This window comes from Ostrinia furnacalis, unplaced genomic scaffold (genome assembly GCF_004193835.3).
Source record: "Ostrinia furnacalis isolate ACB-3 unplaced genomic scaffold, ASM419383v2 OfSCF4915, whole genome shotgun sequence".
Taxonomy (NCBI): Eukaryota; Metazoa; Arthropoda; class Insecta; order Lepidoptera; family Crambidae; genus Ostrinia; species Ostrinia furnacalis.
In genome coordinates, this window is record NW_021135154.1 from 1,412,248 (window position 1) to 1,428,892 (window position 16,645).

The following is a 16,645-nucleotide window of genomic DNA, read 5'->3' on the forward strand; positions in this document are numbered from 1 at the left end:
GATGAAAGTTAAGAATTGTGATGGAATAATCCAGTATTTGATAATAGCAATATTCAGTTCTTTTTTTCTTCAAAAAAGTAATTCATTACAGGAAAGAGAATCGGCGCTGTGACACAGAAGTGACGCGTATAAAAAAGTGTTAATATATTTTTAGTAAAACATATTGATCTGCTCTGAAGAACATACGTAGAGTTAGGGTAATTTAGGCTACGAACACATGAAAGTATTCATTATTAATTAGAATCAACATGTCATTTATTGGACGCTTCTTTAGTATCAACTTCTGTCCTAAAATTTTTGGTATTTCTTTTTGAGTAGGTAATATGAAAAACTAATTCAGTAGGAAAGATACCAGTCTATAGGTTCGCAAATATTTATTCAACATAATTCTATTTGGTGTACTGGCTTCTCTATTATGCATTGTTGATTGGGTTATGCATTATGTATGCATTAACAAGATCACTACTTCATTTACATTTCGTTAACCAATTACCAATGTCAGTCATAATTCAATACTAAAACTTATCTTTAAAACGATCTATCTTTATATTGAAAGTAAAATTTTATATTTTTACTTTTAGATATTTGTTGTCATATTGCGATTTCTTTTCATCTGTCATATAAGTGAAATCAACAACATCTCAGTCGAAAGTGCATCACTGTCACGAACTGGAAATGACATAAAAGGGGCAAAAATATATTCAGTTTCAACACCTGTATGAGTTTTGTTAGTCTGTCCGCGCCTTTACTGCGCTCGCCTGCTGCACCTTGCTCGGATAAAAACTTGAAACAATTAGCATCGCATAATGAAAGGTCGCAACTACCAATTGCATGCCAATAAAAATTTAACACTAATTCGTCTTGACAAAGCTTAAATTAGATCGTGATAATAACCGACATGCGATAAAGCTGCTCGAAGCATTCCCCGCCGGGTTTCTTCACACAAATGCATTTTCATGGAATTGTCCAAGTTTTTCCGACACCTTACAATTGCATGACTCGAATTCTAGAAAGCTATAGGCATCTGCATTTAAAAGGCAGATCTAGCTTATAATTTGCACTGGAGTAACACGATGCCACATACTTCTGTGACGCTATAGGTCACATAGTCATTTATCATATTTATGGGGGTGACATAAAAAAGGAGATCGCGCTTTGCTAATGTAATTTGATTCTTTGCGTCATTCCTTTGATTAGGTATCTTTGTCGACACATTTTGGTTGGCACGCTGGCACTTAATGACAAAAAATTCTTCACAAAATTTTTGGCTAGGACTTATGCATCTTGTAATACGAATACATAAACAAATGCCAACACTGTTGTGGGTTTGCACCACTACAGGCAAATGCTATCGTATCGTATCGTTTCAGCCAAATGACGTCCACTGCTGGACAAAGGCCTCCCCCAAGGTTTTCCACAATGAACGGTCCTGCGCTGCCCGCAAATGCTATAGCAACTATTATTTATTCTGTGGCTTATAGCTAGTGTAATGATCATGACCAACTAGATGTAACCGTCATCGTTTAATGCTAAATAATTTTGAATAATCTTTTCAAGATATTCTTACACGTGCGTAGTTTATAGCCTACGTAAGTGGTTTACTCGTCATATCGATATGTTTGTAAAAAAAAGTTCTTCGCCTTTTGGCTAATGTGTGATGTGATTAACCATGTAGGTATTTTTATGTTGTTAGCCATTTCCCCATCAAGATAATTGCCGAATACCAAGAAATCTAAACACTACTTCAGTCGAAACCGCAAACGGTACAAGTAAGTGCATAAATAAGTCGCTTGCGGCGTCGCTAACGAGTCGCGAGCTCTACGGAACCCTAAGAGGTATACGGAACCCGGGAATTCTTCAACTTGCGAAGTTTCGTGTGTGCGGTCTGAGCTAAGTTCGAGTTTTCAATTTAGGCAATTATTGGGCTGAGTTAGGTAACTTTGACGCAACTTTTAGATGAACGAGTTGGAATGATTTAGGGATGTTTACATTTTAGTCCACCTGATACTTGTGTACAGGTAAAATTATAGAACTTAGACTATTTTGTATACCTACTTTTACTACAAGACTTACATGTTGTTATGTAAATATTGGCCGTCCATCACGCTGTAAATTTTCCAGTAAATCAACTAATAACTTAACACCATTATGACACTTTTAGCAGTCAATCAGTAACACAAATCAGCAAAGCAAGTAGGTTTTATATTTTAGAAATAAAGAGTTAATAGTTACTTACAAAATAATACGGTCATCTAAACTAATATGACGTAATCTACAATTGTATTACGAAACAAAAGTCACACGGATAATTCCCATAGAATAAAAAGAATACAAAATCGTACGGAATCCTTCATGAGACCAGTCGTTTAGAGGTTACTGGGGCCGCTGGAACCGGTCCGTCACATGGCAGCGACCACGTGTGGCCTACAGAGGAGGATGTGACATACTAGCTTTAACCGCCGGTGCCGGTTAAGAAAATATTTAAAGTTATAAACTTACCAGCTTCTAGTAAAAAAAGCGATAGCGTTCCAAACAATACTCAAAATATGGGTACGGATAAAAAAGATAACGTCGTAACGAAAAAATCTTTCCCACATAAGTAAACGAGAGGTGAATTTTGCTGAAAAATAAAGTTACGCGCTTATCTTTTTCATGCGTCAATTTAGTTTTGGCTGTTGTCATGGAACAACGCCTGCAAAACCAGTTCCACGAGTTTTTTCTAAAGTATTTTTTAAACAAACGAATCTACAATAACACTTGGCTTTTTAGCGAAACAGAACCCGGTCTTACCATTTTTTGCCTTTATTCAAACAAACATGTCACCTACGAAGTATGTATGCAAAATCATAAGCAAATATAGCCCGTATATGTAGCGAGGGAGCGCGGTACAACGTCGTATTGTCAATGAAATCTTTATTGGTATGGAAAATACAGACTTTACTGCTTTTTAAACCGGCCGATTGTGTTCAGAAATACGATCAATTCGACGTTTATAATTGAATGGAGGAACATTTACATTCAACGAGCCTAGTAGACAATATTTCTGAAAGATGGGCTTGGTTTTGTTTTGTTTTACCGCCTTAGATTTTATGTTGGGTGGGGGTTTATTTTCACAAGTACTAAATATTTAGGTATCGAAAATACAGAAATTATTACTTTGAGTAATTTGAGATAAGTCTATCTTTTCACTTCGAAAAAAAATTAAACAATGAACAAATTATTTTCAAGAGATACATAAAACATTATGTACAAACTGCTACCTACTGTCTTTCTGCCTGCCTGGTTACATACAGAGATATTTTATTAATTAATGTAGCTCTAAATTTAGCAAGATCTACTTCTGCTGCTTCTGCTGACCTTCACCCAAACTAACGCCCGCTCCCGACCACAAAGTAACTTTGATATCTGATATCCAAAACATTATTGTATAACTTAAAAAAATCTCGAATAACTTAACCTCTCCCAATCGGGCCATTACGTCCAAATGAAGCGGCCGGCATTAGTATATTTTGATCCGAGTCAAAAGCAGAAGTTCAAAAACAAGTCCCGGGTAAGGCACGCACGCCCACCCTGGGTGGAACACCCCTTAAAGTTATACCATTACTCAACCCGACGCGACTCTTGAGTAATTTTGAAATATTACAATTTTCGAGCCGCACCACCGCACCGCCTGTTCGACGGACGGACGAAGTTTATACGTATAAATACCATCGCTTTAATTTGGCTGCGTTAGAAGTTATTTTCAAAATCGACTGCTTCAATAATTATTTGTACCTACTCGAACTGAGCGAAACTTGTATGAAAAAGAAAGATCGTGTAAAGTAAAAGAAATCTAAAATCATTGAATTTTACAAGAATGCAAAATGCAGAAATATTCACAAGAATTTAAAACCATGATTACTAACTGAAAACGTACGTGGATATTGTGATGCTGTCGTAGAATTTTCTACATGGATCGTTTAAGTATGAAGAAGAATTGGACACAAACCGAATGACTTTTAAGAATAAGAACATACTTTCTGATCATCACTTTCCTTCAGGTGAGATGTAGGCTTAGAATTTCCTCGTTGTTATTTTAAATTAAATAGTTTCCCAAGATTCTATGATTAAGTGCGTTAACGACAATCCTATCCTTATTTAATTGTATAGCTACGAGACCTGAATAATAAAAATGACTCTATCATTATATCTTAAGACGGATTTATACGTGTGTAAAGCGAAAATAAACTTCATCCTGAAAGTACTAACTTATTGTTCATCTCATAATCTACTTGTTCGACGTCATCAGTCCCCTTCCAAGCCTCTTTTACGACTGGCCCATAAACATGAACGGCAACATTAACAGAGTGATTCCTCTATTAACACGTTATAAAATACTTTATACCTCTACATAACGTCTATTGATCATTCAACCGCAGTAAATGCACCCTAAGCAAATAAATTTGTCCTCCATATGAGGTACAAATGAATATATTTATTAGTTTATCACATTCTACCACGTAGGTCATAAATGTCAAATGGATGGCACTAGGGCAAGGAATTTCTAAACAACACCTAACTAGGCGGGTAATACTAAGAACAAATAGATGGCTTTTCTTACCATTTAGCCATATAAACTGTTTTAAGTCAGACAGCTTTTAAAGTTGGGACAGTTCTACTAATTTGAAATATGTAAATTTTAATGATATAGCGATTATAAAAAACTTGTTATTTAGTCCCAAAACAAGAAAAGTTAAACTGAGACTGTAGTGATAAAATAACGAATAAACTAACACAAATACATAGATACTAAGAAAACCTCAGAGACAAAGAAATAAAGACACATCTAGAAACTCTAGAAAGTAACTTTAGAAAAAATCAAGTGTCAAAAAAGTAAGGAATGCAAGTTGCGAGTCATAAAACAGTAGCAATTATGAACAATGCCACAAAAGGCATCTTTGTTTCAAAGAATACAGAAGTCCAAACAACGAGACATGTGTTAGAATATTAAAATAACAGTATCAAGAGCAAGCACTGGCCGTTAAGAATAGAGATCTACATTTCACAGTTAGTCAGTTAGTCCAAAAAAGCCTATTGTCGCCTATTGTGATGCTAAACAGTGAAAAGATGCAAATGCAAAATTCGCAGGCCCGTTATGTTTACAATATTCTTTTAAATTCCGTTAAGTCGTAAAAAAATTAAGAGACCCACTAAAATATGCAACAACATAAACTAAAGCGAGCACAATACACGTTGCACAAATTGACAATGGGAATTTAGACAAAAGCGCATTCTAACAATTCACCTGCTAAATAAGCAGGTAACCAATTATTATGCTAATGTTCCTGACAATGAATTCATGCTGCAATACTAATGTTTAGGCGAATTGTGGCCAAGAGGTTCAAATACTTATAACACCTTGCGGTAATTTATTGTTGTATTTGTGGGCTTTACAACAAAATTCGTTTCCGTGTTCTTTATCCAATTTCATTTATCATTTGACATGAATATTTACAACTTTACAGACTACAAAAGGACTCATAATTTTACCACCTCAGTCGATTTGTCCAAAAATATTGAAATTATTATTGCGACATAAATTCGTTGGTAATTAAAGAATCAATACAAACAGTTTGTACTCCGAAACGAGTTATTGACCAGATGCGGTGAAGTTTATGATGGCTAATAGAGTTTATGGCTTTTTTATTGACAATAATGTTCTCTTGACTCAGGCGTTTACGACCACCTCATTCATTATCAAACTGCTGAGGTCGTAACATCTGTAAATCATAGATGAAAATATGGATAAGTAAATGCTGCCGGCTTCTCAGTCTAACTAACTCTGTACTTACGTTAATATTAACTATCATTAGACACTTTATTGATTACTTTTTGCCGCCGTGTAACCTTTGTGCGAGTGGTCGTTGCATTTATTTGCGTACAATGGTAGCCTGTAATTTAATACTTAAGATAATACAGAGTCATTAATTTTAAATTGTACAGTTTAGTAACACGGCAATTAGTTAATGCCTTATCTTAGGTGTCAAGTATCAAGAGTACGTAATCGACATTTCAATAATATCCCTTCATACGCAAGGTGCAACCATTTTGGTAGAAGCAAAGATATTTGATCCAGACAATGCGTTGTCCGTGCGAGGCAACAACACGCTGCGAACGTATCTATGTAAACAGACACTGCAGAATTTATAGCCTATACGATAATTATGCGGATTGAAGCCGGAGTAAGGTGCTTTACCGTGCCTGTGGTTTGTCGGCGTTTTACGCGAATGTATGTTTTGTTGCCGAATAGGTAAGATCAATTCATTGCATCGTGACTAAGGCCGAGACAATCAGCTGCTTGCTTATTCCGGGTAGTGTTCTCGCGTTGGAGTGACTGCAATTTGTCTTCGTGACGTATTTCAAGTAGATATGATCGTGTGTGCAATTCGCCAACAGATGTTAGTTTTTACGCAGCGCCGGAGATGCCCAATTCACCTGTGGTCAAACGCAAATTTGCCGTCAACGGAATATCGATTTTTTGTTTAAATTAAGAGTTCAATGGCGTCCGATCGATACGACGTGTGGTGAATAGATACTAGTATCCTAAATTTATGTTAATTGATCTAGAAAACTAGAATGACTTGAAGATTATCTTGTATTTTTGGAACCAATATCATGTTTCCAAGTTGTAAAATAATTCGACAGACTGTAAAATTGCAATATTGTAAATAATCACATTTTTTGTTTTCGTTTAAAAGAATCATTAAAAACAAATCAAAACAATAAATAAATCCTAAAAAGTTTCCAGATATCCCGTTACCAAGTAGAATCCATTTGATTACTTTCGGATCAACAGAAAAGAGTCGATTCTCAACCAATATTTTTGTCAAGCCGTCTCTAAATGGCAAGGAAGGTCTACTTGTTTAAATAAATACGCGATAAATAAACATGAAGTTTAATCAAATTCGATAAAGGCAGATGCGCAAGCGTTTATGGAAATAACGAGTGCGCGGTAGCATTGGCACTTGTGTCAGGCAAAAAACAAACTATTTCTGGAATCACTCATTAACTTATTAAGATGATAATTTATGACCGCGAGAAAGACAATTTCATGCTCGCAACAGTAGATATGAATATACGTTGGCAACTTTTTGTTGGAGTTAAAACAACCATCAGTAACCCCGTTGACAAAAAGATAGGGGACGGCAGAAATTTCTCGCCTAGGTTAAGTTATAAATTCAATGTGTGAAAGCCGACTGGCTGAGCAAGTTCCAAGGTTTTGTTGATTACATTAACATACTAATCACAGGAAGACAAGTGGAGTGAATCCATCAATCAGTCACTTGTAATGGGGTTTATAAACCAAACAACTTTATGGTTATTACTCATGGATCGGTTGCTCCATATTTATCACATTTTAAAAGTAAGGTTAAAATTTTATCTTCTACTTTTTTATGTTTTGCAGACGTCGAAAAGCAATCAAATCCAAACCAGAAACGAATTTGTCGAAGCCGCAAGACCAAGAAAAACGTTACTTGATCAAAACGCAACATCTCTCGCGACTGAGTCACTTTTGCCTACAAGGTGAGTTCAAAGTTACAAAAAGTAACTGGCAGCATCACTGAATAATAAGTAGAGATTGAGATCTAACCAGGGTGATGTGAAATAAGACAAATATGGCGACGCTCATGACTGGAATCTCAAATAGACGTGCGCCCGCGCCGGACTGGACAAGACACTGTTTGAACTACTTTTTTTGTTTCTTTTTCTGAAGGAAGTTGTAATTTAAAATAATGCTGGCTTACAAGTTTTTGCTTGACTTGCGTTTGAAAAAAGTGCATAAGATTTCCCGGAATTAAACTCGCTCGCGTTACACCTTGTGGCCGAGAATAAGCAGTTGTTGAATTTCAACAAACATTTATAGATTGGTCTGAAGCTAGATTTGTGTTCAGGGTAGAACGGTATTAAGACTGATAACGTAAAGATATAAATCTCACTATGTCTAAATACCACTTGCCATTATTAATGGTAGGTCTCAGTGAGTTATTTTTGAATGCATTACGTGTAGGTTATGTATGGATCTGCATTATTAGTAATTTGCAGTCATGATTATGATTAAAGGTTGGCAGTGGAAGTTGATTAAAAGAACGATTGCTTGTTAACTTTAAAAAACTTATTACTGGCGTAACTGTTTCGTTTGATTAAATTTTTGAGTCAGGTTAAGTCATTCATGAGTATTAATTTGCCCTTTGTTTTAATTTTATTACTGTATTTGTTGAGTTATGTGTTGCACTGTACATTTAAGGTCTTCGGCCAAAGATGTTATAGGAATGTTAATGGGTCCGCCTACGTCGTTCATAATTATGACACGTTTTCAATTACCCTGTCGTCTAAAAAGTCATTCAGCACTAATAACAGTTTTTACTTTTTGAACAATGATACGATAAATTATGGGTTTTTGTTGCAAATTCTTCAATTGTACGTTATACGTTTCCATTGAAATTGATATTTTGCTAAGTTGCAGAAACAGTTGCAATGAGTTAAGTAAGTAGAGTAGTAGTTTTTTCCTGTGAGCATTTTTAGCTCTTATGGTTTTTAATATTAGAAGTGTTGTTGGTATTAATAGTTTTGGGTACGCTTTTGAGTAGTAATTTTTATCTCACTTCTACCGTACCATCTGTCTCATTACTAGTATCCTCTTTTTCTCTTTCAATGAAAGGACCTAAAGTATCATTTAATTAATCATCAATTTTATATTTATCAACTTTATCTTTTCACCATAAATTAATTGCAAAAAAATTATCATCAAAAACAAATAAACATTTGCAAATATAATAAAGTTTCAAATTTTAATACGTACATAATGCTATTTAAATGTAATACATTATTTAACTGTCTGAAAACAAAAAGTAAAAGTAACAAGAAACGCTGCTTTATCAACAGAAATATTTAAATATCAATGATTATGTGAGATAAAAATAAAAAGAAGTAATACAAAATACAATTAGCAGTATCGCTATGAGGTATTATGTCCCGGTGTTTAAATATTAATTTATTATTAAATTAAAAATTCTTTAAAACGCCTAAGGCAACAATTATAGTTGTCTTACAGGTGTTATTTCGTAAGCCAGCCATGTGTGTACTCTACTTAACAATTAACTTCTAATGAACAAGTATTTATCTGGCATTAATTTAACAAAGGTGTTTTGTTATTCTGGGCTTAACGAATAAATCTCCCAATAACAGTAGGTTTATTATAATTTCCTATCCATTAAAAGACCGAAATAGATTCTAAGGGGAGGGATATAGAGTTCAAATTGGTCGGGGTTTTCAAAAAAATGTGCACCTAATCAACGCAGTATTGGCAATTAGACCATAAATTGTTACCGGGAACATGATACCCGGCTCGCAATATTTTTTTAAAAAGTTGGTTAAATTAAAAAAAACTAACACGCAACTTCCAAAGACTAAAGGAATAACTGAAATAATATTCAAATGGTCTCTAGACTGTGACTCATTAATTTTCAAATTTTTAGATACTACCAGTTTCCATTATTATAAAATAAATTCATTGTGTAATTAATTATGGTAAACCTATCTAGTTATGAGAAATAGAATTTTAACATTATAACAATGTGGTTTCTTAGTAACAAAAATGTTAATTGCCTAATCTATCTTGTGATAAAATCTAAACAATGCGAAATGCCTTTTAATTTTTAATTTATATCGATATGATAACGCTACTCTTATTAAAATTTTAAATTATTATTATATCCGTTATTATCTTTTTTAATTTAAAAACAATATACATTTTTAATGGGTAAAATATTTACTTTTTACATCTTCTATCTTATATTTTTCTTTACACGATATAAAATTATACAAAAAGGATTTACTACACCAATAACAATGGCCTGAAAGAAACTAAACAATGGAATTATTAATAAACTTTTCTCTCCGCAAAAGAAAATTCATCTCACGGAGTCATTGACAATTTTCAAGATGATACTGAGCATTTACAAACTGCTCCGAGATTCAAATCTCTTACCTTACACTAAATTGTTTATGATCTGCCGAGACTTCTGACACACGGGGCGCGAGAGCGGCGAATATCACCCCACAGAAATAGGCCTTTTGGATTACTGCAATTAAGACTCTTTTTTGCAAATCGATGAAACTGATTTTCAAAATCAACAACATTATCCGTGCCCACAAAGTTAATAATTCAATAATTTGGTCCGCTCAGCCGCTTGCGCGGTCGGTAGAGCTAAGATTTTGTTTGTGTATTGTACTCAGTGCTCGTTCCTAAAAACTATATTTTAATGACTGTCTCATTTTAAATGCGTATTATCATTTCCAATTAACGTCACACATTTTCAGTCCTATTTTCGTAGATTAAGATATTTGCGTTACAAAGTCGTACGCTCGAATTTGTTATCATTTGTAATGTTGTCGACGCTCTACCCGTTTGTTTAGGTTACTCGGCCTCAGCCAGCCGCTTATAAAGCGGTGTTCATCGCAAAAAGTTTGTTCGGCAAACAGCCGGGCCGCCCGAGACTCGTGAATCGGCAATAAACTCACCTTAAGCCTCGCCGGCTGCCGTCGGCGATCGCATCCCGCCAAGTTCACTTCACAGTTGCGTTTCACTCACGTGTCAGCGTTTAGGGCATGAGAGTAATACGTAATGTCGCAAGTCACACGTGGTTGCAGTTCGCGTTGTTTATACGTTACGCAACGCGTTCTCGCGATGGCGCGCGTCAGTTGAATGTGCGGCCGATGGTTTACGATCGAGGCGCACCCCCCCGGCCGACGCCGCACGCCGCGGCGCCGCACTAAATCTGCTACCAGAAAAGGACGCCACCCCCGCTAATCCGGAGATGTTGGACAACGTTAATCGGTCCGATTAATTGGAGGTGATCGCGAAGCGCCACGGCCGAGCCAGGCAGGCCGTCGTAAAGTTTCTTCGTGTATCGTTCGATGCACCAGACGTTGATACCAGAATGCGGGTGGTGAAAGCGGCTCTACTTCTATTGTTCGCGTTTTGAACGGGTTGGGGGGAAAAATCGATTTTTTGGACATTTTGGTAAAATGACAAGTTGGAGCTGTTTAGAACTTGTTTGCGCTACCACCCAATGTCACATTTATTTTCTGTAATTACTTCCACCACAAATATTAACTCGCTATTATATTCCAAGTTTTCAATATTTTCACTTTCTCACTCTGTATTTTCTCATTTTCACGAAAATCATCCGTGTTGTTACCTACTGTAAAGACGGCCTGCAAATGTGGGTATATTTTTCACTGAGTGTACGAGTATTCACAGAAGCACCTTTGGAACCAAATAAGAACACAATATCCAAGTCAAATAAAATAAGCCATGCTGTTGAGTTTTGACGTCATTTAACATTATTTTAGTCTTTGTAAGCTGATGGGGGTTTGCCGGTAGGCACACATTTTTAGTTTCTAGCAAACTACAATAACTATTCACAATAAACTTTATATCCATTAAAACATTTCCAGTTACGTTTCTGGATTAAAAATGTAATTTAAAAAATATCACTTCAAAATTGCTCCGATGAGAGGCGACGCGCGCGGCCTTTGAAACTGCTGTAATTTTTCTTGCCGAGCAGTTAGACTAATGTTGCCAGTTTAGTAATCTTAATGTCATTCACATGTGAAGTAAAAATAAACTACAAAATTAAGCATAAAATAAGATGAATTTAATAATTCTTATCCTCTTTATTTCATTATTCATTATGTACTCATATGTTAAGGCTGAGTTGCTTACTTTAACTTAACTTTCACCAACGTCAAAAATCTGTCAAACTCTATACAAAAATCACCGGTTATTATTATTGTTACAGTTAAAATAAGGTGGTGCAGCTAAGAGTTGCGGTTAAGGTTAATTTATAGATTGTAATTTGTGCCTAAATATGACTGTAACTTGTTTTGTGAGCCATAAATAAATAAATAACAGTATTTGCCTATGATAATTTCTTTAATAAACTTTCATTTATGAAAGTAGTTCAAAAATATACCTAAGTAATAAATCCTCCTAAATGTCCGTTGCTGTTTCCATGAAAAACAAAAAATATCAGATAGTTCTTTTTTAATAATGAAGTTTTCTAGCCTTTATTATCTTAACCTCAATCTAAGATCATAGAAAAAAAATTTAAAGAAAAAGAAGATGCGCAAAGATGAAGAAAAAAAATTGTATCAGTAGCAAAAGTTATATCAAAACAGATACAGACAGATAGCAAAGCAACATAGGAATACCTGCAGTCTTGAGTAAGATGATTCGAAAAGTGAACAATTTATCCTACACATATTAACCGTTTCAAAAAGGACAATGGTCTTTTGAATCGTTCAGTACAACAACAATAGTCTATGAAAAAACACAATAGTCAAATTCTTTATGACAAACTACCGAAAACAAGCTTTATCTTTCTTCAAAATGGGACCAATAGACATTTTTAGTTGCTAAACCTGTCAGCCAATCAGCGTTGAGTAACCGACGCCATCTTGCTTCCCCCACCAACCGCACGCGCAAGCGCGCTGTCAATGGCGCGCAGTATCATTTGTCAAAGTCATGACGCTGCACGTATTTTGAGAGGGTATGTAGGTTATTCTTGCATATTGTGTACATAAAAGTTGTGACTTAGCTGGTTTGTAAAAACGATACTGTTTAAAAAAATAGGTAAGTTTTGTAAAGCGGTGTTAGAATAATTAAATTATTTTTCAAAACTATTATTAGGTACCTATTTATTAATTGTGATACAGTGACACATTAGATTTTCACACACAATACAATATTATGTGCCCATTTTTTAAGAAATATCTATAGGTATTGTTTAATTCTATATTTTTCTGTTCTAGTTTATTTTCTAATGTAATTTTTGTTTATATAAAATCATAATAATTATGGTGTTGTTTGTTAAACTAGTTAAATTAGTTTATAGTATTTTTTTAACTCATTTGATTAACTCAACTCCTATTAACAAAATATAGGAATTAAAACAAACGACTGTGAGTGAGTTGTTACACTACGTCGATTATGTATGAAATAAATGAGATATAATTAATATTTCATAAACCTTAAACTTTTTACTTACGTATGTTTAGAAAATTTAGTTTAACTCAAAGACACGAATTTTTAAGTTCAGCATCTTTGTAGAATTATTAACAATGGATGATTTCTTTACACAGCTACCCTAGTGGGAGTTAAACTACATTGCTTTCCTTCTCTACCTCTCATACGTCGAAGAAAACATCAACATTACTTTAGGAATCTATATTTCTTTAATTTGTCACTCTTAAAAAATAATCATACTTAAAAAAATAGATTTTACAGTATACAGTTACTTGTAATACACAGTAGGTATATTTTCCATGCTGTCGAAATGCAAAATCTTTTCAGATCGGTTAATTTTATTGTGCTGTAAGATCTTGCTTAACTAACCTAACCTAACGATTGTAGTTAAATATTTCTAATTTCTCGTATGCGATATAAATGACTAAATTATACCCCGTGTCCCCGTACACAGGTACTACCCCAAACATCTTACCCAAATTATCTGCCCAAAATCTAATAATGAGTCTAATTTCTGGGTCTTGTAATTTACAAATGGCTAAATGCAATAATTAAACAACATTCAACAAGAATTGAAAGCATGATTTTAGCTGCGGTTTTGGTTTAGAAATAATATACCGAAGCTGCAGCTACAATTACCCTATTAATTCTTGTAAAATTTTATATTATAAGCCAGACTGAATCTTAATAAATACAGCATATCAATCATTATAATGTCGACTACACATAGGTACTTTGATTTTTTTACGAACACTATGAAATCATTGCCTCAGAACTGGATTTGCACAATGTATTGTTCAGCACAGGTTTATACCATCTTTAAGTACCTAGTTACTATTCAAATTAGTTATATTAGTAGGAACCTAATTTAATACAAAATCCTCAGCAGCGCTGCAGCTTCGAAAAAAAAAGTTGAATAATGTTATACATTTTTATACCGTAATAAATTTATTCTTATTCTTATATTTATATTTACCTACACAAAATATCATATAAAAGATAATGGATACTTTTGCTGCAAAAAGCTTGTAAACATGACATGAAAAACCTTGTAATAATATCCTCCCCTTATCCTCTCTATAGTACGAGTAAATAAATACCCTTATTTTTTTATAAAGTCTTCCAACATACCAGCATTTCTTTTTACTGCCGTTATTGCCACATCGACTTACTTACTGGCTCTCTTTTGGTGCTACGCTACAATACGCTACAATACTACGGTGTGGTGATCAAGAAACCGTACTAATGCACCATCTTAGGTCCGGTTTCCAACAAGGCTGATATGTATGAAGTGGAGCAGATAAGTGTTTTGAAAACCTATCAGATTTCATTATTTCCACACCTCTCTCCCACTATCTCTCCGCTCTGCAATAATTAAAATGTTCATATATGACTGAATTTCCAATGGGTCTACGAGGCTTATCCGAAGTACAGTAAACAAAAAGATGCAAGAGCCGCTTTGTATGAAGAATTTAACTTTAAAATATTCTTATGAACCCACTAGTAAAGAACATTCATATTTATTTTTAATGTCGTGGACTCGTTCGGAATCAGTGTAAACATTTTTTTTAACAATAGAGCCGTACACCTTTGGGAATAAGCCAAAAAAAGACGAAGAAATAATTTTTATTGTCATTTTGTCTGGAAGGCTGATCATAATAATAAATTAAAAAACATTAATTCCATTGTAGACCAGTATAGCTACATGTGTACATAATGTAATATTTCAATAATTTTACACTACCAAAAAGTGAAAAAACAATTTCGAAGTAGAGCCACTTTCCGTACAGTGCACCAGCACATTTCGTTCGCCACATTCCACAGCGCGTTTGAAGCATGCCCCAAACAGCTGATTTCCCCGGCATAGTCCCATCTCCTTTGTCGCGCACTGAAACACGCAATAAAACAGAGAAAACTATACTTTATGCGCTCCCGCTAGTATTGCGCGGACGGCGTGCGTAACCTACATGCGGCCATTTCGAGATTTACGATCTGGGAAATGTGTGTTAGAGAGAGATAAAAATATTAAACTCTCGGCCGTAGGCAACTCGAACGTAGCTGATACTCCGAGGACAAGGCTGCCACAGTACACGCAAAATTTTGCGATAAACCTTACGTCTTTAGAACCTAATGAAATCCATCTTTATGTCTATGTAACGCAAATGAGCTCTAACACTGAAAATCCAAATCCAAAACATTAGACAAAACAAGTCTTCATACTTCACCTGCCGAGTTTATCTGTAAATCAAGCATATACGCGTCTCACAAATCGCATACTAGCTCATCGGGCTGTGTTTGTGTGCGTAAATTAAACTATCCGCATGGGACCGATGAGCGTTATAGCTTTCCCTTTTGTTTGGCTAAGTTATGGGTACGTTAGAGCGAGAGGTCGTAAATCGCGGCGTGCCGCGTGAAGTGACATGTTTATGGGCGGGGTAGCTGGCGGGGAGGCCGCGGCAGTCGAGAGCATGGCGCCGCCGTGGCAGGGGCAGCCGCTTCACATTTTTTTGATGGTTTTTCAAGATATTTTTAATTATGACGTATTAATATCTCTATTAATGTAATAAATAAATTGTTTTTTTTTCTTTTTTTTTAATTTTTATGAGTAAAATTAAGAATACACAACAATTTTGAGTATTTAAATGAAAAGTATGTATTTGACTCTACATTTTACTCCTAAAACAAAACTAATAAAATAAAATAAATAAAAAAATTATAATAATATTCTTAACGATTCCTTACATTTTTGCTTACATCTAAATCCTTTCATAAGTGACACTCAAAATTGCTAAAATAATTGGTGGAATACTATTAAAATAATTTTAAAACCCCAATAAAAGTCTACTCACCTCTAATTACATCGGCAAAAATTCGCAAATTCGTAGAATAAGCGATAAATCTATCGCGCGGATCATTCTACAGGTGGCGGGAAGGTGCCCTTAATGAGCGCGCCCCCGCCCTATAAATTAGGCCGCATACTTGAAGCGAATTCGGTAATGTGTCACTTCTGCACTAACTTTGTTTTAGCTGTACATTCTTTGACATTCGCGATGTTGTGCCGTGTTTTGTTTTGATATTTTTGCCGTGGGTTTTATTAGTTGGATTTGCAGTCTTTTGTTTTTCTTGCATCATCATTGTTCAATTCAATTTCTTTTATCACTACTGGCAAAAATAGAATTAATGTAGAGCATATTTAATGCAGTTTCCCAGTACATTAACTAATTAGCTCAAGTAGTTAAATATTATTTTGAAACATAAGATAACCATTTTCGAAAATAAGATTTTATAGAAGTCTGCTGAAAACTGTCTTTAAGCAGGCTTAATCCTAAATTACTCATAATGGATCACTTGGTAAACGTAAGTGAAAATTTATGATCATAAATGATCTTAAAATTCTTTACACCCCCAAACACAAAGCTGTTCCAAATCTGTAGCCTGTGGCAATACCTAACAAATTTTCAGATCGCTCGTCACTCCTATCAACGGCCAACACGTCGAGGTCAGTGAAACTATCGGCACATTTGAACAAGGATGCCAGCCCAAAAACAACGGTAAACCATAAAAATTGGGACGTGA

At 34.8% G+C, this 16,645-nt stretch overlaps 1 protein-coding gene across 1 annotated transcript in view; it reads right to left on the minus strand.

Moving 5' to 3' along the window:
- LOC114360186 (homeotic protein antennapedia) overlaps positions 1 to 10,799 on the minus strand; it is a 218,286-nt gene extending 207,487 nt beyond the window's left edge. Inside the window, exon 1 of the mRNA XM_028314780.1 lies at positions 10,561 to 10,799. The gene's annotated coding sequence lies outside the window, so the exon portion shown is untranslated. The remainder of the gene's footprint in view (positions 1 to 10,560) is intronic.
- Between the last annotated feature and the right edge of the window lie 5,846 nt (positions 10,800 to 16,645).